The following is a 22,220-nucleotide window of genomic DNA, read 5'->3' as shown; positions in this document are numbered from 1 at the left end:
ACATTATATTTTGCACTGTTTAGCACCGATCACTCCTTCATCGCTCATATGATGTTCAGGTCCCCTCATGTTACTTGATCATCACACAGGTCCTTCATACATCGCTCACACTTCTAAACCCCCCCCCTGATTCCACGGTCACGTGACCTTGATATCCCAGGTCCTTCCACTTCCGCCTCTCTCCACTAATAAGCTCCGCCTTTTCCTGTCACTTGGTGGTGACGTCATCACAGGTCCTTCAGCTGTTACGTGATGAGGTAGAGAGCAGCGCTGGTCGGGTGTTCTCTCTGTTATCAACCATTGAGTGACTCCGCCCACTGGACTCCTAGCCCGGATTTAACCCCTCCAGTGCCGGCCTCTTTGGGGTAAGTGGTTATTTCTGGTCTTTGTAGTGGTCGGATGGTTTGTGGGACGAGTCGTGTTTTGTAATGACATAATATTCGGGACTTACAACTTATTCACTGACTTTTATACATTTCTTGTTAATGTCGTTCACCGTGCGGTTTAAGGGAATGTTCACACGTAGCGAATACGACCCACAACACGCAAGGAAATCACCCCGAATATTCACCCCAAATGGTGGACGTATAATCCCCCCGAATATCTACTCCAGAAATACAACAAGGCCGATCCCCACCTCTCCCAGCGTTACCATAGCAACACGTCCCTGCTCTTCCGGCTGTGTCCAGGTGACCCCTATAATGACATGTGACCTCTCCGGCCTGTGATTGGCTGCAGGGGTCACATGACGCCTTCTTTTTTATATATGTGTAACCTGCAGCGTTGCTGTGAACACGCGGTGGAGCCGCAGAGGATTCTGGGAACAATGGCGGTTGTTGCAGAACTTGACTTTCCATTTCACTTAATGGGGAAATTCTGCAACAAATGCGCAGCGAATCCGCGGTATAAATGCGATATCCTGCGTGTCTATAATCCGCACCGCAGGTTAACCCCTTAATCACCAGGACGGGTTTAGTTGTTCCCTCAGATCTATTTCTTGTTTATTTTTCTGCCGGTCCCGCGGTGCGAGGATTACATTCTGCCGGACGATACCAAATTTCTATGGTTTTTTTCATGATGTGCGATATTTACATAGAAATAACTTTTTGTTAGAAAACAATGTTATTTAGTGTCGCCATATTCTCATAGTGGCCAACAGTCCTGAATTTGCCGGGACTGTCCCAAATTTACAGAGACAGTCCCGGCAAATAACTGTCCCGGCCATTTTCAATTGTATTTGCATCCTCAGGACGCAGGTACTACTGAATACTGTGGCGGAGCAGGAAACTCTCCGCTCCCTGCTCTGCCATTCACTCCTCCGGGAGCGGAATACCCGGCCAGAGCGTCGGCAACCCTCTGACTGGGGATTCTACACTTAGCCTGGGCTCAGTCACTTACACATTAACGTTACTGAAGTGTTTAGACAGTGAATAGACATTCCTTCCAGCCAGGACGCCATGTCTATTCACAATCCCGACACTTCGGTAACGTTTCTGTGGTACTTACAGCAGAGCAAAGTGTAATCTCGCGAGATCTCGCTGTTAATGATCGGTTACAGGGAGATTACGCTTTGCTCTGCTGTAAACGTTACCGAAGTGTCGGGATTGTGAATAGACATCGCGTCCTGGCTGGAAGGAATGTCTATTCACTGTCTAAACACTACAGTAACGTTAATGTGTCAGTATAAGACAGCAGATCGTGAACAACGCAGTGTCACTATGCACTGACTAAATGAATGGAGAGGAGTGCATGACGCTGATTGGTCACTGATTGGTCAGCGTGATACACTCCTCTGTACAACGCCCACTTGCTCTAAAGTAAAAACACGCCCACTTGGGCATTAAGAAACTCATTAGCATAAATGTAAAATCGCTCCTAACGTGGTAAATATAGATCGTTTTTCTAAATATAAAGCATTACTGTCACCGACATTACAGCGCCGATCACATCATGTAGGAAGTGGGGCACTTCTGCCAATTAACCCTAAGCCCAGAAAATGGCAAAAAGGCATCTAGCAAGCGGACAGCGTGACCAAAAGACTCATGAGGGCTGCGCAGGAAAAGGACCTTCTCGTCAGCGTACAGGCCCACCACAGCAGACCCTCCCTCCCACTGCACACCAGTTACCATAGGGGTGGATCTCAATCTAATAGCTATAGCTTCAATGGCAATAGCAAATAAAAGCGGTGAGAGGGGACATCCCTGCCGCGTACCCCGTGCCAGAGGAGAAGAATCAGAGGGGATGCCATTGACCACCACAATAGCCATAAGGGATTTATAGAGAAGTTGGATCCATGAGATAAATGTAGGACCAAAGCTGTGAAGGCCGGCCAGAAGGAAGGAGCACTCAACAGAGTCGAACGCCTTCATAGTATCTAATGAAGCGACAGCCCAAGGCAAATGACGCATTCTACCCATCTGCATAAGTGTCTGTACACGTGTAATGTTTATAGATGTAGATTTACCGCGCATGAATTCAGTTTGGTCAGGGTGAATCATTGTGAGAACAACTTGATTCAGTCGCTTTGCCAGGATCTTAGGTAGGATTTTATAGTCCACGTTAACTAGGGAAATTGGTCTATAAGAACCACAATCAACAGGGTCTTTATCCGGCTTCAGTAGCACAATGATAGAAGCATCATCAAATGTAGAGGGAAGTGAGTGGCTGAGTAAAGCCTGGTTAAGAGTATCTAACAACATGGGGCCCATATGTTCCCGATACCTCCTATAACCTTCAATAGGGAGCCCATCAGGACCTGGGGATTTATAGAGAGACATTTCCTGAATAGCCTCTTGAAGTTCCGCCATCATCATAGGGGAGTCAAGCAATGTAACCTGCGATGAAGAGAGAGTAGGAAAAGTCAGATCCCTCAGATAAACTACAACGTCTGCGATGGTATGATTAGAGGTGGAACTATATAAAATGGTATAGTCCTTTCTAAATCTGGTAGCAATGGCATCCCCCTCTGTTAATAGACCACCCTCATTATCCTGAATTGGGGTGTTATTGTGTCTAATTAAGTGGGCCAATAACTGACTGGATTGATTCTCCATCTCAAAATAATATTGACGTGTAATAAAACAATTTGCGCTTAGTCTTAAGGTGAAGCACATGTTTATATAAACGAGTGAAATGTAACCAACTAGCCTTGTGTGCGTCCGTGGGATCCGAAATATACAGCAACTCTGCGGAGGCCACACATTCCCCCGCCTTCCTCTCAGAGTGAGCCGTGGACTTTATAATACAAGAAATTGTAGATCGCAAACAACCACGCAAGTACGCCTTAAAGGTATCCCACTTCAGGGTATGAGAAATAGGTGCATCATGTACTTGTAAACATTGTATAATTTGGTCTGGGATGCGATCAGAGGGTCCAATAAGTGTCAACCAGAAAGGATGCAACTTCCAAGTAGGTAACAATCGCTGTCCAGGAAATTCCGACCTGACCAGTATCGCACTGTGGTCCGAAATCCCCCTGGAAGAGAGTGATATGGAGGACACATAAAGAGATAAGGCAGGAGAACCAAAATCATAATCAATCCTGGAGAGAACCTGTCTCCCAGGAGAATGACAAGTGTATTCCAGAACCTGTGAGTGACAATGTCTTCATAGATCAATCCTGGAGAGAGCCTGTCTCCCAGGAGAATGACAAGTGTATTCCAGAACCTGTGGGTGACAATGTCTTCAAAGATCAATCCTGGAGAGAGCCTGTCTCCCAGGAGAATGACAAGTGTATTCCAGAACCTGTGGGTGACAATGTCTTCATAGATCAATCCTGGAGAGAGCCTGTCTCCCAGGAGAATGACAAGTGTATTCCAGAACCTGTGGGTGACAATGTCTTCATAGATCAATCCTGGAGAGAGTCTGTCTCCCAGGAGAATGACAAGTGTATTCCTTAACCTGTGGGTGACAATGTCTTCATAGATCAATCCTGGAGAGAGCCTGTCTCCCAGGAGAATGACAAGTGTATTCCAGAACCTGTGGGTGACAATGTCTTCATAGATCAATCCTGGAGAGAGCCTGTCTCCCAGGAGAATGACAAGTGTATTCCAGAACCTGTGGGTGACAATATCTTCATAGATCAATCCTGGAGAGAGCCTGTCTCCCAGGATAATGACAAGTGTATGCCAGAACCTGTGGGTGACAATGTCTTCATAGATCAATCCTGGAGAGAGTCTGTCTCCCAGGAGAATGACAAGTGTATTCCAGAACCTGTGGGTGACAATGTCTTCATAGATCAATCCTGGAGAGAGCCTATCTCCCAGGAGAATGACAAGTGTATTCCAGAACCTGTGGGTGACAATGTCTTCATAGATCAATCCTGGAGAGAGCCTGTCTCCCAGGAGAATGACAAGTGTATTCCAGAACCTGTGGGTGACAATGTCTTCATAGATCAATCCTGGAGAGAGTCTGTCTCCCAGGAGAATGACAAGTGTATTCCAGAACCTGTGGGTGACAATGTCTTCATAGATCAATCCTGGAGAGAGCCTGTCTCCCAGGAGAATGACAAGTGTATTCCAGAACCTGTGGGTGACAATGTCTTCATAGATCAATCCTGGAGAGAGTCTGTCTCCCAGGAGAATGACAAGTGTATTCCAGAACCTGTGGGTGACAATGTCTTCATAGATCAATCCTGGAGAGAGCCTGTCTCCCAGGAGAATGACAAGTGTATTCCAGAACCTGTGGGTGACAATGTCTTCATAGATCAATCCTGGAGAGGGCCTGTCTCCCGGGAGAATGACAAGTGTATTCCAGAACCTGTGGGTGACAATGTCTTCATAGATCAATCCTGGAGAGAGCCTGTCTCCCAGGAGAATGACAAGTGTATTCCAGAACCTGTGGGTGACAATGTCTTCATAGATCAATCCTGGAGAGAGCCTGTCTCCCAGGAGAATGACAAGTGTATTCCAGAACCTGTGAGTGACAATGTCTTCATAGATCAATCCTGGAGAGAGCCTGTCTCCCGGGAGAATGACAAGTGTATTCCAGAACCTGTGGGTGACAATGTCTTCATAGATCAATCCTGGAGAGAGCCTGTCTCCCAGGAGAATGACAAGTGTATTCCAGAACCTGTGGGTGACAATGTCTTCATAGATCAATCCTGGAGAGAGCCTGTCTCCCAGGAGAATGACAAGTGTATTCCAGAACCTGTGGGTGACAATGTCTTCATAGATCAATCCTGGAGAGAGCCTGTCTCCCAGGAGAATGACAAGTGTATTCCAGAACCTGTGGGTGACAATGTCTTCATAGATCAATCCTGGAGAGAGCCTGTCTCCCAGGAGAATGACAAGTGTATTCCAGAACCTGTGGGTGACAATGTCTTCATAGATCAATCCTGGAGAGAGCCTGTCTCCCAGGAGAATGACAAGTGTATTCCAGAACCTGTGGGTGACAATGTCTTCATAGATCAATCCTGGAGAGAGCCTATCTCCCAGGAGAATGACAAGTGTATTCCAGAACCTGTGGGTGACAATGTCTTCATAGATCAATCCTGGAGAGAGCCTGTCTCCCAGGAGAATGACAAGTGTATTCCAGAACCTGTGGGTGACAATTTCTTCATAGATAATCCTGGAGAGAGCCTGTCTCCCAGGAGAATGACAAGTGTATTCCAGAACCTGTGGGTGACAATGTCTTCATAGATCAATCCTGGAGAGAGCCTGTCTCCCAGGAGAATGACAAGTGTATTCCAGAACCTGTGGGTGACAATGTCTTCATAGATCAATCCTGGAGAGAGCCTGTCTCCCAGGAGAATGACAAGTGTATTCCAGAACCTGTGGGTGACAATGTCTTCATAGATCAATCCTGGAGAGAGCCTGTCTCCCAGGAGAATGACAAGTGTATTCCAGAACCTGTGGGTGACAATGTCTTCATAGATCAATCCAGGCCAAACCTTCTATCAGCTGACACAAAGGAGTAGTGGGTGTTAAATTATGGGCGGGATCTTGTGAGAAACGGTCTATAGCCGGAGACATTACCTAATTTGATGTACAAAAGCAATAGCTGCCTGAAGGACGGAGGTGTTAGCCTGTGGTGGATTATATATACACAGAATAACATATGGCTTCGTGTCTATTTCAGCATAAACAAAAACGAAATCTCCAGCTGGGTCTCTTCGCGTCTGTATTGGATTCCATCGTACAGTGCGATGTATCAGCAGGGAAACCCCTCTAGAATAAAAAGTGTGAAAGGAGTGGCACGCCCATTGTATCCAAGGTTTCCTAAGGTAACTAGATCTTTCACTAATGAGGTGAATCTCCTGTAAACAGATTAGGGGGGGACGGGATCGCCTAATATGAGGGAACCCCGAGGCCCGTCATCAAGGATCAATTGCCAGTCCTGGGCAGTACAGCAGCATACAATGGATGAGCAGAAAAAGGTATGGACAGAGTTATCAGAGTCAGTGGCATAGACATACACATGAACAACTATCAAACATAACAAAGTAACCGAGGAAAAGAACCCAGAAATGTCCCCACCAAGAACCATAGGTAGGGCAGACATTTGGGGTAGAAAAATTAGATTGGGGAATACTCGACTACGTCTTGGTCAGGCATCCATCCTGGCATCAGTAAGCATATAAGAAAAATGTTCTGGGTCTTTTTGTTTGTTTTGTACCAGTGAATCAGATGAGAACAATATATAGAAAGGAGAGAGATCCCCCTCTGGATCAACTGACCTGAGTAGCCAATGGTAGATATAGCGACATAAGGTACGGTATAACATCATAAAATATACAACATATCACCCAGTAACGTTCATCATGTGAAGAATGTCAGGCTGATCAACGGAGCATTCTCGAAGGGCCCACAGGTGAATGCTGAAGAGTCACTCAAGCCACCGGAGGATGCATCTGGAGCCACTCTCTCGCCGGGCTATGCAAGAAGACCACTTTGTCATCATAGGCAATTCGGAGACGAGCAGGGTATGCCATTGAGTATGGAATGTTTCACTCCTTAAACTTTCTTTTGAGCTCCATAGAGATGGCACGCTGCTTCTGGAGGTCTGCAGAAAAGTCAGGAAATATGGAAATAGTGGAATTGTTGAATTTGAATGGAGCTTTCAACCTGGACTGACGCAAAGACGTGTCTCGATCTCTGTAATTTAGAATCCCAACCAGGAATTGCCGAGGGGCTGCACCTTGAGGCAGCGGCTTAGCCGGAACACGATGTGCCCTCTCAACCACAAAGCAAGTGGAAAAGGCTGACGCCTCTAAGTTAGTCTTGAGCCATTGTTCAATAAACGGTTCAGGAGTTTTGCCCTCAGATTTTTCCGGTAAGCCAATTATACGTAAATTATTACGACGCAGTCTATTTTCAAGGTCATCAGTTTTGGATTGACAAGCATCCGCCTTCCGTGTAGTAGCAGCCAGGGTAGTAGCAAGAGAACCAATCCTGTCCTCTACTTGAGAAAGTCGCCCCTCCATCTCTCCCATACAGCCTTTCAGGTTCTGCATGTTGTGACGGAGCAAACTGACATCAAGGTTTATCTCATCAATCTGGCCTGTTTAAAGAAGTTTTGCAAGCATCAATGGCCGATAGAAGTTGCAATGAAACCTGACGTAACGTAGGTTTAGGCTCAGTGTCGGAATCCATGCCGCCACTCGGTCGGGCATCGTCCTCTTTATTTTTGAGGTGAATAGATCTCGTTTTACGTGGAGAGGAATTATCTTCGTCCTGATCAGTACGAGCAAAATCTTTTAGCTTATCCACTGCAGACTGAGGTTTAGATTTACGCATGGTGCACAGTATAGCTGAAATAGGTAGGTCGCACCCCACCAATAGTGTAGCAGGAAAAGTAAGGCAACAGATACAGTCTCCTTTTAACAGAGTATGGCACACTGGTAGGAAGTTATATATGGTAAGTAAGCTCTATAGACAAAGAACCGGGTAGGCAGGCAGTCCCAGAAAGTATAGTGAGCAGGTGAGCCAAATCAGTGACATAGATGTATAACAGGCATATATGCAAAATGGCTCCGTTAGGCCGCAACTCACCACCCAGATACTGGTAACAATGGAATCTCAGGGTCTCCCCTGAGAGAAATCAAAACTGTCGTCCCCAACTGAGCCTGAGTTCTGTACCTTCACCGGCTGTCAGGGGAGACAGAGAAAGAATGTTTCATCATGCGTGCCTTGCAGACACAGACAGTCCGCCATTAACCACCAGCCGCCACGAGGAACAGAAGCCCATGCAACCAGGACCACGGAGTCTGACAGAGAGGACCAAAAGACACCTGGGAGAAGCAAGAGATGTCGGGCATAAACAGTACCTCCGATGCAAGTGGATGCAAGTCCTTCGTTGTCTCCTGGGCTGGGTTAATATCAAGTGGAAGTGCGTCGAGTGCAGGCTGCAGCAGAATACCAGGCCGTCGTGCACTGTTTCCGTCCGCAGGGCCGACGAAGTCACCGAAGAATGTCCCCGGGTAGCCTGCGAGGGGTAGAGGTATGCCCAGAGTTTGTCTGGTCCCAGTAAAAAGATTTACCAGCCAGGATGACAGGATAATCAGCAGGAGAGGTTACGGTCCCCGGGAGCTCAGCTCAGATACGACTATCCATGCTGCTTGCTGGCCACGCCCCAAAAATAATAATAATATTTAATAATATAATATATTATTACCCCTTTAAGGACACAGTATTTTATCCTCTAATTTTGCCCACACAGTGTTTTGCGCCCTAAGTGCCATACACAGTAGATTTCCCCCTGTAGTGCCCTTACACAGAATAATGTCTGATTAGTGGCCTTCACACAGTATAATGCCCCCCTCCCCTCGCTGGCACACACACAGCCCCCCTTGTAGATAGTGCCCCCTTTAGATTGTGCCATACAGCCTCCCTGTAGACTGTGCCATAATCCGCCACCCCTCCTTGTTGACAGTGTCATACAGCCCACCACCTCCCCCTTGTAGACAGTGCTGTTCATTCCCCCACCTCCCCCTTGTAGATCGTGACATACAACCCCCCACCTCCCCCATGTAGACAGCGCCATACAGAGCCGCAACTCCCCCTTGTAGATCATGACATATAGCCCCCCACCTCCCCCATGTAGACAGTGCCATACAGCCCCTCACCTCCCCCTTGTAGACAGTGCCATACAGCCCCCCACCTCCTGATGTACACAGTGATATACTCCCCCCAACCCCCCCACCTGCTCCTTGTAGACAGTGCCCCAAACACAAAAAAATTGTACTCCTCTAGGCCCCGTTCCCAAGACGAACTGAGCTGCTCCGCGACGGGATCCTTGCGTAGGCCGGCGTGATCCTGTAGCCTAGTGCAGAGTTTCCCAACCTTTTCGGACTCGAGGCACCACTGGAAAAATAAAATTTCCTCAGGGCACCCCTACCAAAAATTGTTTCGAGAAAGACAGAAAACAGCTAAAAACAAGCACTACACTGAGAATATGTTCACACAGCGTTTTTTGTAAGGCAGAAAATATCTTCCTCAAAATTCCTTCAGGAATTTTATAATGCCCCCCTCCCCTCGCTGGCACACACACAGCCCCCCTTGTAGATAGTGCCCCCTGTAGATTGTGCCATACAGCCCCTCACCTCCCCCTTGTAGACAGTGCCATACAGCCCCCCACCTCCCGATGTAGACAGTGGCATACTCCCCCCAAAATTCCTTCAGGAATTTTAAGGCAGATTTTAAATTGAGAGCGTTGTTTTGACTTTTTTTTTAAGCCGTTGAAGCTAACGGAAAAGACGTAGGCAAAGAAAGCTCCAAACGAACGCCACAGGTATTTTCTGCCTCCTATTAACTTTAATTGGAGGTCAGAGGTGAAAACCACTTGAAGACCATCAGCCCGCCACTCTCACTTAAATGACCATCAGCCCACCACTCACAGATTCCCCTGTAGATAGTGCCACACAGCCCCATTGTAGGTGATAGAACCCCCCCCCCCCCTTCCTGTACATAGCGCTACTGTAGCTCCCTGAAAGAGCGGAATCCCCCTGTGGCTGGAGATTCCGCTCCTGGACGGAGCGCTTGATGACTCAAGCGCTCCATCCAGGAGCGGAATCCCCAGCCACACAGTGGCGCTAGCAGATAGCAGAGCTGGGAGATACCTTCCTGCTTTGCTATAGTATTTAATAGTACCTGTGTACTGATCACGCAGACACTATTGAATGTGGCGTTGCTACAGCTGTAGCAGCTGCTAGCGGTGCCGCCGGCCATGGGGGGCCGATCCCGACTGGCAGCATGGGCGTCCTCATTCCCGGTGTCGCCGCTATGGCTACTATGGGCGGAAAGGCGGATGCTGAGTCACCGGGCCCGGGCGCTTCTGAAACAAGCAGGGGAAAGGTAGCCAGTGCAGCGCCCCCTTCCACCTGCTAGAGTGATGCACCCAGTGCAATGGCACACCGTTCTGGCCGGCCCTTTGTGGCACTATGTACAAGGGGGGGTGTGGCGCTTTCTACAAGGGGATGTTTGTGGCGCTATCTACAAGGGGGGTATGTGGCATTATCCACAAGGTGATGTGTGTGGCTCTCCCTACAAGGGGGCTGTGTGTGGCGCAATCTACTGAAGGGCTGTGTGTGGCGCAATCTACAGGAGGGCTGTGTGTGGAGCAATCTACAAGAGGGTGTGGTGCTTTCTACAAGGGGGGGGGTGTGGTGCTATCTACAGGGGGGCTGTTTGTGGCGCTATCCACAGTAGGACTGTTTGTGGCGCGATCTACAGGGGGCTGTGTGTGGCGCTATCTACAGGGGGCTGTGTGTGGCGCCATCTGCAGGGGGCAGTGTGGAGCGCCATCTACAAGGGGCACTGAGTGTGGCGCTATCTACAGGGGGCTGTGTGTCGCGCTATCTACAGGTGGGCTGTGTGTCGCGCTATCTACAAGTAGGCTGTGTGTGTCCCAGGGGGCTGTGTGTGGCGCCATCTGCAGGGGGCAGTGTGGAGCGCCATCTACAAGGGGCACTGAGTGTGGCGCTATCTACAGGGGGCTGTGTGTCGCGCTATCTACAGGTGGGCTGTGTGTGGCGCTATCTACAGGGGGGCTGTATGTGGCCATATCTACAGGGGGGCTGTATGTGGCCCTATCTACAGGGGGGCTGTATGGGGCCCTATCTACAGGGGGGCTGTATGGGGCCCTATCTACAGGGGGGCTGTATGGGGCCCTATCTACAGGGGGGCTGTATGGGGCCCTATCTACAGGGGGGCTGTATGGGGCCCTATCTACAGGGGGGCTGTGTGTGGCGCTATCTACAGGGGGGCTGTGTGTGGCGCTATCTACAGGGGGGCTGTGTGTGGCGCTATCTACAGGGGGGCTGTGTGTGGCGCTATCTACAGGGGGGCTGTGTGTGGCGCTATCTACAGGGGGGCTGTGTGTGGCGCTATCTACAGGGGCAGTGTTGAGCGCCATCTACAAGGGGCACTGAGTGTGGCCCTATCTACAGGGGGGCTGTGTGTGGCCCTATCTACAGGGGGGCTGTGTGTGGCCCTATCTACAGGGGGGCTGTGTGTGGCCCAATCTACAAGGGGCAGTGTGTGGCATTCCCTACAGGGAGCAATGTGTGGCATTCCCTACAGGGAGCAGTGTGTGGCATTCCCTACAGGGAGCAGTGTGTGGCATTAGCGCCGAAACGCGCGTTGGGGTGGACCTTGGCTGCATTCATTCTGTTCATTCATTATGGGTATGTGAGACCTCATCTATTTTGTGTACTTTACTTACCTTATTACGGAATCTCTGCATGTTTGATCCCATTGCATTTATAAATGACATGTGTGTTGTTACGTTTATTGTACCATAGTACTGCTAACTTATTTTTTGACTATAGGGTGTGATTCTATTTAGTCTACAGTACTTTGCATTCACATATGCACATAGCTGACCTATTTACTTTAATAGACTATACTCTCAAAGACGCTCACACACTCATGTCATATTATTTTCCATCAAGGGATACACATGTGTCTCACTAACCGTTCATATATAGATACATGGTTTGGTTAATGCTCCAGTCAAGGATCCGTGTTTTTACTGTGGGTTTATGGATTCTTTTTACATGTCTTATTATATGATAATAAAATATTTTTGTATTTTCATTACTTCTTTGTTTCTCAGCATTTATTTTCTCTTTTGGTCTCGCTATCTACAGGGGGCTGTGTGTGGCGCTATGTACAGGTGGGCTGTGTGTGGCGCTATGTACAGGTGGGCTGTGTGTGGCCCTATCTACAAGTGGGCTGTGTGTGGCCCTATCTACAAGTGGGCTGTGTGTGGCCCTATCTACAAGGTGGGCTGTGTGTGGCGCTATGTACAGGTGGGCTGTGTGTGGCGCTATGTACAGGTGGGCTGTGTGTGGCGCTATGTACAGGTGGGCTGTGTGTGGCGCTATGTACAGGTGGGCTGTGTGTGGCCCTATCTACAGGGGGGCTGTGTGTGGCCCTATCTACAGGGGGGCTGTGTGTGGCCCTATCTACAGGGGGGCTGTGTGTGGCCCTATCTACAGGGGGGCTGTGTGTGGCCCTATCTACAGGGGGGCTGTGTGTGGCCCTATCTACAGGGGGGCTGTGTGTGGCCCTATCTACAGGGGGGCTGTGTGTGGCCCTATCTACAGGGGGGCTGTGTGTGGCCCTATCTACAGGGGGGCTGTGTGTGGCCCTATCTACAGGGGGGCTGTGTGTGGCCCTATCTACAGGGGGGCTGTGTGTGGCCCTATCTACAGGGGGGCTGTGTGTGGCCCTATCTACAGGGGGGCTGTGTGTGGCCCTATCTACAGGGGGGCTGTGTGTGGCCCTATCTACAGGGGGGCTGTGTGTGGCCCTATCTACAGGGGGGCTGTGTGTGGCCCTATCTACAGGGGGGCTGTGTGTGGCCCTATCTACAGGGGGGCTGTGTGTGGCCCTATCTACAGGGGGGCTGTGTGTGGCCCTATCTACAGGGGGGCTGTGTGTGGCCCTATCTACAGGGGGGCTGTGTGTGGCCCTATCTACAGGGGGGCTGTGTGTGGCCCTATCTACAGGGGGGCTGTGTGTGGCCCTATCTACAGGGGGGCTGTGTGTGGCCCTATCTACAGGGGGGCTGTGTGTGGCCCTATCTACAGGGGGGCTGTGTGTGGCCCTATCTACAGGGGGGCTGTGTGTGGCCCTATCTACAGGGGGGCTGTGTGTGGCCCTATCTACAGGGGGGCTGTGTGTGGCCCTATCTACAGGGGGGCTGTGTGTGGCCCTATCTACAGGGGGGCTGTGTGTGGCCCTATCTACAGGGGGGCTGTGTGTGGCCCTATCTACAGGGGGGCTGTGTGTGGCCCTATCTACAGGGGGGCTGTGTGTGGCCCTATCTACAGGGGGGCTGTGTGTGGCCCTATCTACAGGGGGGCTGTGTGTGGCCCTATCTACAGGGGGGCTGTGTGTGGCCCTATCTACAGGGGGGCTGTGTGTGGCCCTATCTACAGGGGGGCTGTGTGTGGGGCAATATCTACAGGGAGCAGTGTGTGGGTGGCAATATCTACAGGGAGCAGTGTGTGGGTGGCATTATCTACAGGGGGCAGTGTGGAGCACCATCTACAGGGGGCAGTGTGGAGCACCATCTACAAGGAGCACACCATCTACAGTGTGACACTATCTGCGCTGGTATTTACGCTGCCAGTAGTGGTCAGCACATATCACCTCGCCCTAGTGATAAATTGAGACATCACCTGCCTGTAAAAACCAGATAACCAGAGAGATACCGGCCACCATAGTGGTTGTCAGCCAAACTAGTGCAGACGGTTTTGTTTGCTTATTTGGATGCAGAAATTCTGGGAAGAAAACCATGCCCCATTAGCCAGACCCATGAGATATACCACGCCCTATAAGACACCCACCAAAGAAGCCACACCCTAATTGTCCTTGGAAAAAAAAAAAAACTGTATAATCAGAACCAGAACTTTTTTTATTTTTCCGTCGATGTAGCGGAGTGAGGGCTTATTTTTTGTAGGATGAGCTGCAGTTTTTGATCTTCTTTTTTTTTTTTTTTTTTTTTTAGAGCTGCTAGTGTTTTTTTATTTTTTAAAAATGTTTTTTACGGTGTTCACCGTGCGGGTAAATAACATTATATTGTAATCGTTCTGACTCTTACGGATGCGGTGATACCAGTTATGTTTATGTTTTTACGGTGTTCACCGTGCGGGTAAATAACATTATATTGTAATCATAGTTACATAGTTACATAGTTACATAGTTAGTACGGCTGAAAAAAGACACATGTCCATCAAGTTCAACCAAGGGAAGGGAAAAGGGAAGGAAAAATTTCTACACATAGGAGCTAATATTTTTTTGTTCTAGGAAATTATCTAACCCTTTTTTAAAGCCATCTCCTGTCCCTGCTGTGACCAGCTCCTGCGGTGTCTACTGTCCCTGCTGTGACGGCTCCTGCGGTAGGCTATTCCATAAATTCACAGTTCTCACTGTAAAGAAGCCTTGTCGCCTCTGCAGGTTGAACCTTTTTTTCTCCAGACGGAGGGAGTGCCCCCTTGTCTTTTGAGGGGGTTTTACAAGGAACAGGATTTCACCATATTTTTTGTATGTGCCATTAATATATTTATATAAGTTAATCATGTCCCCCCTTAGTCTTCTTTTTTCAAGGCTAAATAGGTTTAATTCTTTCAATCTTTCCTCATAACTTAAATTCTCCATGCCCCTTATTAGCTTCGTTGCTCTTCTTTGTATTTTTTCCAACTCCAGGGCATCCTTTCTATGAACTGGAGCCCAGAACTGGACTGCATATTCTAGATGAGGCCTCACTAATGCTTTGTAAAGTGGCATTATTACATCCCTGTCCCGCGAGTCCATGCCTCTTTTAATACACGACAATATCCTGCTGGCCTTTGAAGCAGCTGATTGACACTGCATGCTGTTATTGAGTTTATGATTTACAAGTACACCCAGATCCTTCTCAACAAGTGAATCCGCCAGTGTAGCGCCCCCTAGGACATATGATGCCTGCAGGTTGTTGGTACCCAGATGCATAACTTTACATTTATCTACATTAAACTTCATTTGCCAAGTGGACGCCCAAACACTTAGTTTGTTTAAATCTGCCTGTAATTCATGAACATCTTCCATAGTCTGAACTATATTACATAGCTTGGTGTCATCTGCAAAAATAGAAATAGTGCTATTAATCCCATCCTCTATATCATTAATAAATAAGTTGAATAATAGTGGTCCCAGCACTGAACCCTGGGGTACACCACTTATAACCGGGGACCATTCAGAGAAGGAATCATTGACCACAACCCTCTGGATACGGTCCTTGAGCCAATTCTCAATCCAATTACAAACTATATTTTCTAAACCTATAGTCCTTAATTTACCCATTAGGCGTTTATGGGGGACAGTGTCAAATGCCTTTGCAAAGTCCAAAAACACTAAATCCACAGCGGCCCCTCTGTCTAGCCTACTGCTCACCTCTTCATAAAAACAGATTAGGTTAGTTTGACAACTTCTGTCCTTAGTAAAACCGTGCTGGCTGTCACTTATAATGCTATTTATTGTCACATAATCCTGTATATAGTCCCTCAATAGCCCCTCAAACATTTTCCCCACGATGGATGTTAAGCTTACTGGTCTATAATTACCCGGGGAAGACCTAGAGCCCTTTTTGAAAATAGGCACCACATTTGCCCTGCGCCAGTCCCTTGGCACTATACCAGTCACTAGAGATTCTCTGAATATTATGAAAAGGGGGACAGAAATAACTGAACTAAGCTCTTTAAGAACTCCAGGGTGTAACCCATCTGGTCCCGGAGCCTTGTGCACATTTATTTTATTTAATTTAGCTTGGACCATCTCTACATTCATCCAATTCAGTATATCAACTGATATATTAACAGCACTGGCACCGGCTACATCAGCTGCTCCTTCTTCTGTTGTATATACAGAGCTAAAGAACCCATTTAGTAACTCTGCCTTCTCTTGATCCCCTGTGATCAACTCCCCATTACCATTATCTAGGGGTCCTACATGTTCAGACCTTGGCTTTTTTGCATGTTCTGACTCTTACGGATGCGGTGATACCAGTTATGTTTATGTTTTTACGATGTTCACCGTGCGGGTAAATAACATTATATTGTAATCGTTCTGACTCTTACGGATGCGGTGATACCAGTTATGTTTATGTTTTTACGGTGTTCACCGTGCGGGTAAATAACATTATATTGTAATCGTTCTGACTCTTACGGATGCGGTGATACCAGTTATGTTTATGTTTTTACGGTGTTCACCGTGCGGGTAAATAACATTATATTGTAATCGTTCTGACTCTTACGGATGCGGTGATACCAGTTATGTTTATGTTTTTACGGTGTTCACCGTGCGGGTAAATAACATTATATTGTAATCGTTCTGACTCTTACGGATGTGGTGATACCAGTTATGTTTATGTTTTTTACGGTGTTCACCGTGCGGGTAAATAACATTATATTGTAATCGTTCTGACTCTTACGGATGTGGTGATACCAGTTATGTTTATGTTTTTACGGTGTTCACCGTGCGGGTAAATAACATTATATTGTAATCGTTCTGACTCTTACGGATGCGGTGATACCAGTTATGTTTATGTTTTTTACGGTGTTCACCGTGCGGGTAAATAACATTATATTGTAATCGTTCTGACTCTTACGGATGCGGTGATACCAGTTATGTTTATGTTTTTTACGGTGTTCACCGTGCGGGTAAATAACATTATATTGTAATCGTTCTGACTCTTACGGATGCGGTGATACCAGTTATGTTTATGTTTTTACGGTGTTCACCGTGCGGGTAAATAACATTATATTGTAATCGTTCTGACTCTTACGGATGCGGTGATACCAGTTATGTTTATGTTTTTACGGTGTTCACCGTGCGGGTAAATAACATTATATTGTAATCGTTCTGACTCTTACGGATGCGGTGATACCAGTTATGTTTATGTTTTTACGGTGTTCACCGTGCGGGTAAATAACATTATATTGTAATCGTTCTGACTCTTACGGATGCGGTGATACCAGTTATGTTTATGTTTTTTACGGTGTTCACCGTGCGGGTAAATAACATTATATTGTAATCGTTCTGACTCTTACGGATGCGGTGATACCAGTTATGTTTATGTTTTTACGGTGTTCACCGTGCGGGTAAATAACATTATATTGTAATCGTTCTGACTCTTACGGATGCGGTGATACCAGTTATGTTTATGTTTTTACGGTGTTCACCGTGCTGGTAAATAACATTATATTGTAATCGTTCTGACTCTTACGGATGCGGTGATACCAGTTATGTTTATGTTTTTACGGTGTTCACCGTGCTGGTAAATAACATTATATTGTAATCGTTCTGACTCTTACGGATGTGGTGATACCAGTTATGTTTATGTTTTTACGGTGTTCACCGTGCGGGTAAATAACATTATATTGTAATCGTTCTGACTCTTACGGATGCGGTGATACCAGTTATGTTTATGTTTTTACGGTGTTCACCGTGCGGGTAAATAACATTATATTGTAATCGTTCTGACTCTTACGGATGCGGTGATACCAGTTATGTTTATGTTTTTACGGTGTTCACCATGCGGGTAAATAACATTATATTGTAATCGTTCTGACTCTTACGGATGCGGTGATACCAGTTATGTTTATGTTTTTACGGTGTTCACCGTGCGGGTAAATAACATTATATTGTAATCGTTCTGACTCTTACGGATGCGGTGATACCAGTTATGTTTATGTTTTTACGGTGTTCACCGTGCGGGTAAATAACATTATATTGTAATCGTTCTGACTCTTACGGATGTGGTGATACCAGTTATGTTTATGTTTTTACGGTGTTCACCGTGCGGGTAAATAACATTATATTGTAATCGTTCTGACTCTTACGGATGCGGTGATACCAGTTATGTTTATGTTTTTTACGGTGTTCACCGTGCGGGTAAATAACATTATATTGTAATCGTTCTGACTCTTACGGATGCGGTGATACCAGTTATGTTTATGTTTTTACGGTGTTCACCGTGCGGGTAAATAACATTATATTGTAATCGTTCTGACTCTTACGGATGTGGTGATACCAGTTATGTTTATGTTTTTACGGTGTTCACCGTGCGGGTAAATAACATTATATTGTAATCGTTCTGACTCTTACGGATGCGGTGATACCAGTTATGTTTATGTTTTTACGGTGTTCACCGTGCGGGTAAATAACATTATATTGTAATCGTTCTGACTCTTACGGATGCGGTGATACCAGTTATGTTTATGTTTTTACGGTGTTCACCGTGCGGGTAAATAACATTATATTGTAATCGTTCTGACTCTTACGGATGCGGTGATACCAGTTATGTTTATGTTTTTTACGGTGTTCACCGTGCGGGTAAATAACATTATATTGTAATCGTTCTGACTCTTACGGATGCGGTGATACCAGTTATGTTTATGTTTTTACGGTGTTCACCGTGCGGGTAAATAACATTATATTGTAATCGTTCTGACTCTTATGGATGCGGTGATACCAGTTATGTTTATGTTTTTACGGTGTTCACCGTGCGGGTAAATAACATTATATTGTAATCGTTCTGACTCTTACGGATGCGGTGATACCAGTTATGTTTATGTTTTTACGGTGTTCACCGTGCGGGTAAATAACATTATATTGTAATCGTTCTGACTCTTACGGATGCGGTGATACCAGTTATGTTTATGTTTTTTACGTTACTTTAGAGAAAAAATGGGAAAAGGGTTTGTGGAGGTTTTTTTTTTTACATTTTAAATTATTTTTATTCATAAATGAAAACTTTATTTTACTGTTTTTTCAAAAAAAAATGTATTCCTGTTCTGGGGGACTTGAACTAGTGATGATTAGATCTCCGGTACAAATCACTGTAATACTAATGTATCGCAATATATCGTGATTAATATTAAGGGGTTTATAGGAGCAGAAAGATGGCGGACCTTCATTGCCCCCCATGCTGCCATGACAACCATCCATGGTGTCGCGTGGGGACGATGAGCTGTCAGGGAGGACCCCCGTCTTTCTTACAGCTTAGTTTCTGCAGTCGCTGTTGACCACAGAATCTAAGTATATAAATGGCCTTAATCACAGTTCTCTCAGGTTTCCAGCCTTTGCAGGTTTCCAGCCCAGGGTGTCAGGTGTTCCCTATGTCGGTAAATGTCCTGTTCAGGAAGGGGTTAAATGAGTAAAATACAAGTTTATACTGAATCTTATTCCACAAAACAATGTATCACTCTGCTCTGCTCTACCTGCGCTATAACATGATGATAAGAGATCACACTGCATGTTTCCTTTATATATAATGTCACCTCAGCTGCTGCAGAACCTCACAGTTCATATCAAAACACTGACTGCATAGTGTGCACCACGTCTTGTGCGATGTCAGCAATGTCTCCCCAGTATCCGCCATGTGTCAGGTTGTCAGGAGTCAGGTCTTCATTGTCTGGGGGGGAATGTCTTCATTTTACTCTTCTCATCTGAGAGATATGCCATAAATGTCTGATATATGGGGGTCCCACCTCTATGTGGAGAACAGAAAATCTACATCTTATCCGCCCCATGTGCACATACCCTTAAAGAGGCTCTGTCACCAGATTTTCAAACCCCTATCTCCTATTACAGCAGATCGGCGCTGCAATGTAGATTACAGTAACGTTTTTTTTTCTTTCAAAAACGAGCATTTTTGGCCAAGTTATGACCATTTTTATATTTATGCAAATGAGCCTTTCTTAAGTACAACTGGGCGTGTTTAAAGTTAAGTCCAAGTCGGCGTGTATTGTGTGTGTACATCGGGGCGTTTTTACTTGTTTTACTAGCTGGGCGTTGTGAATGGAAGTGTATGATGCTGACGAATCAGCATCATCCACTTCCATTCACAACGCCCTGCTAGTAAAAGAAGTAAACACACCCAGATGTACACACATAATACACGCCGACTTGGACTTAACTTTAAACACGCCCAGTTGTACTTAAGAAAGGCTCATTTGCATAAATATAAAAATGGTCATAACTTGGCCAAAAATGCTCGTTTTTGAAAGAAAAAAAAACGTTACTGTAATCTACATTGCAGCGCCGATCTGCTGCAATACGAGATAGGGGTTTGAAAATCTGGTGACAGAGCCTCTTTAAAGTGACACGTCAGACTTGAGAAATGGTTCTGTCTTAAACAGGTCAAAAATAGGCCGTGGATTCCACTCCCAGAGGAGTCCCTGTCGTGACTGTCCATATATGGACAGAGACGTCAGGGGCTCCCTCTAGGATCACAATTCCTAGCCAAGTTGACGGCAACGCTCTGGCAAAGCATTCTGCTCCTAGTGGGAGCTTCAGTGGCGCTATCTACAGGTGCTGGGGTGCTATCTGCAGGGGTTTGGCATATAAGTTTGATTAAACTAAGGGGGAGATGTGCCGGCACTTGTGGAGAGAGCCGGCAGACAGGAAAGTGCAGCGCTGCACACATTAAACCCCTTTCCATTCTGCCAATGTTTATTTATATGACAACTGCCCGGGGCATCAGCGGTTTGAACGAATATTGCTGTATGGCCGTTGTGAAGGGGTTAATAAAAGCATATAGAAATATTGTCTATAAAGGTGTACACAGCCTTTAAGAGGCTAATAAGCATTTGACACACTGACAATTTTTTTGGGTTGCAGGGCACTCTCAAAATAGAGGCCCCTGTGTCCCGCCACTTTCATGTGTAACTGTGTCCATAGAAGGCAGATACAGGTAAATACTATGGTGGAGCAGGGAGCCAGTTACGCCCCGCCGTTCGCTCTGGTAGGGCACAGTCTCCTTTAGGCCTGTGGCTTACAAGGTGCAGGGACCTCGACACCGGTAGTGAGGACCTCAACATTGTAATTCCGGCTCTGATCAGTAAACATAGAAGTGTAGAGAGAAGTGTCTGATATATAGACAGATATACAGTAGTCATGTATTCAGTCACTGTGTGTTTCCTACAGATGGATCCAGTAGTAGAAATCCACCAGAGAGATGTCCCAGTCCTCTGTATTCCCAGGACTGTCCAGAGGAAAATCACAATGTCCCAGAGAATCATCAGGTAGATGAAGCTGAGCCGTATACCAGATCTATATAGGGGGTGCGGAGCTTTTTGGTCCAGCGGTCATAGATGTGGACATAGATTTTGGTGGTTTCTTATGTTGATCTGTTAGATTCTTCGCACTCTGCTGTATTGTACTGAATTGTTACATATGTGAAATCAGGGGGAAGATCTGACTGATATTAAAGTGGAGGATGAAGAAGAAGAGCGGGTGAGGGGCGATCAACGGTGTAAGAGTGAAGTGGAGGAGGAAATTCCAGGAGGTGTTACCAGAGGTAAGTGATAATGAATTTAGAAAGTGAATTGGGAGGTTTGGTAAGGTGGGGTTCCTCCTTAGTTCTACATTACAGTAACACGTCAGACAATGTGTTATACATAGTGCAGGAGCTGAGGGAGCTGTGACTGCACATAGAAGTTCTCTACAAGGTGTTCTATGGATCCGGTCATGCACTAGGCTTAGTGTCAGATTTTGGAGGCACCAGCTGCGATTAACAGCCGGGATCTGAGGAAACTCCGTTTAACCACTTATAGGGCGTGTGTCATCAGAAAATGACCTATTGTTTAAAGTTTTTATGTTAAAAATATTTTTACGATTTCTTTTTTTTTAAAGTCATCTTTATTTAAAAATAATCCTAAAATCTTGCATTTTTCCCTCTGGCCACTGAGTCTTATAGTAGACTGATCCTTCCTGTTCTGTAGAGATCAATTCTCAGCATACATCTCATTAACATTACATGCAGGATTACACTGACAGGTAACACCTATATATAGATATCACATGATCAGGACTGGCCTTAGGTTGGATGGCGCCCTGTGCGGGACTCCCTGTTGCTGCCCCCTACACAAACCAAATATGAACCACATATATAGACACGCACATACTGGAACATATATACTGTGCATACATAGAGACAGATATTTAGACATACAGGCAATTATACATACACACATCTGGAATATATACATACAGGTAAATATGTAGACGTACAGACACACACACATACACAGACCGGAACATATACAAATACATAAAAGGCACAAAGATACAAGCACAAAGACACATTCACAAACAGACCCATATATACCCAGTACAGATAATGTAGCAGATTTCGCATGCAGTCCTATGTAACACAACAGATAATACAGTGATAACATCCACTACATTATCTGTACACACAGAGGCATATATATAAGGGGCAGCTGAGTA

At 46.2% G+C, this 22,220-nt stretch overlaps 1 long non-coding RNA gene across 1 annotated transcript; it reads left to right on the top strand.

Moving 5' to 3' along the window:
• Positions 1 to 95: 95 nt before the first annotated feature.
• Positions 96 to 21,282, top strand: LOC142673160 (uncharacterized). Its single transcript, XR_012851799.1, has 3 exons — positions 96 to 365; positions 20,916 to 21,013; positions 21,177 to 21,282. It is a non-coding gene; the product is annotated as an uncharacterized LOC142673160 (long non-coding RNA).
• The last annotated feature ends 938 nt before the right edge of the window (positions 21,283 to 22,220 follow it).

Source organism: Rhinoderma darwinii (assembly GCF_050947455.1).
Source record: "Rhinoderma darwinii isolate aRhiDar2 chromosome 1 unlocalized genomic scaffold, aRhiDar2.hap1 SUPER_1_unloc_29, whole genome shotgun sequence".
Lineage (NCBI taxonomy): Eukaryota > Metazoa > Chordata > Amphibia > Anura > Rhinodermatidae > Rhinoderma > Rhinoderma darwinii.
This window is presented reverse-complemented; position numbering and strand designations above follow the sequence as displayed.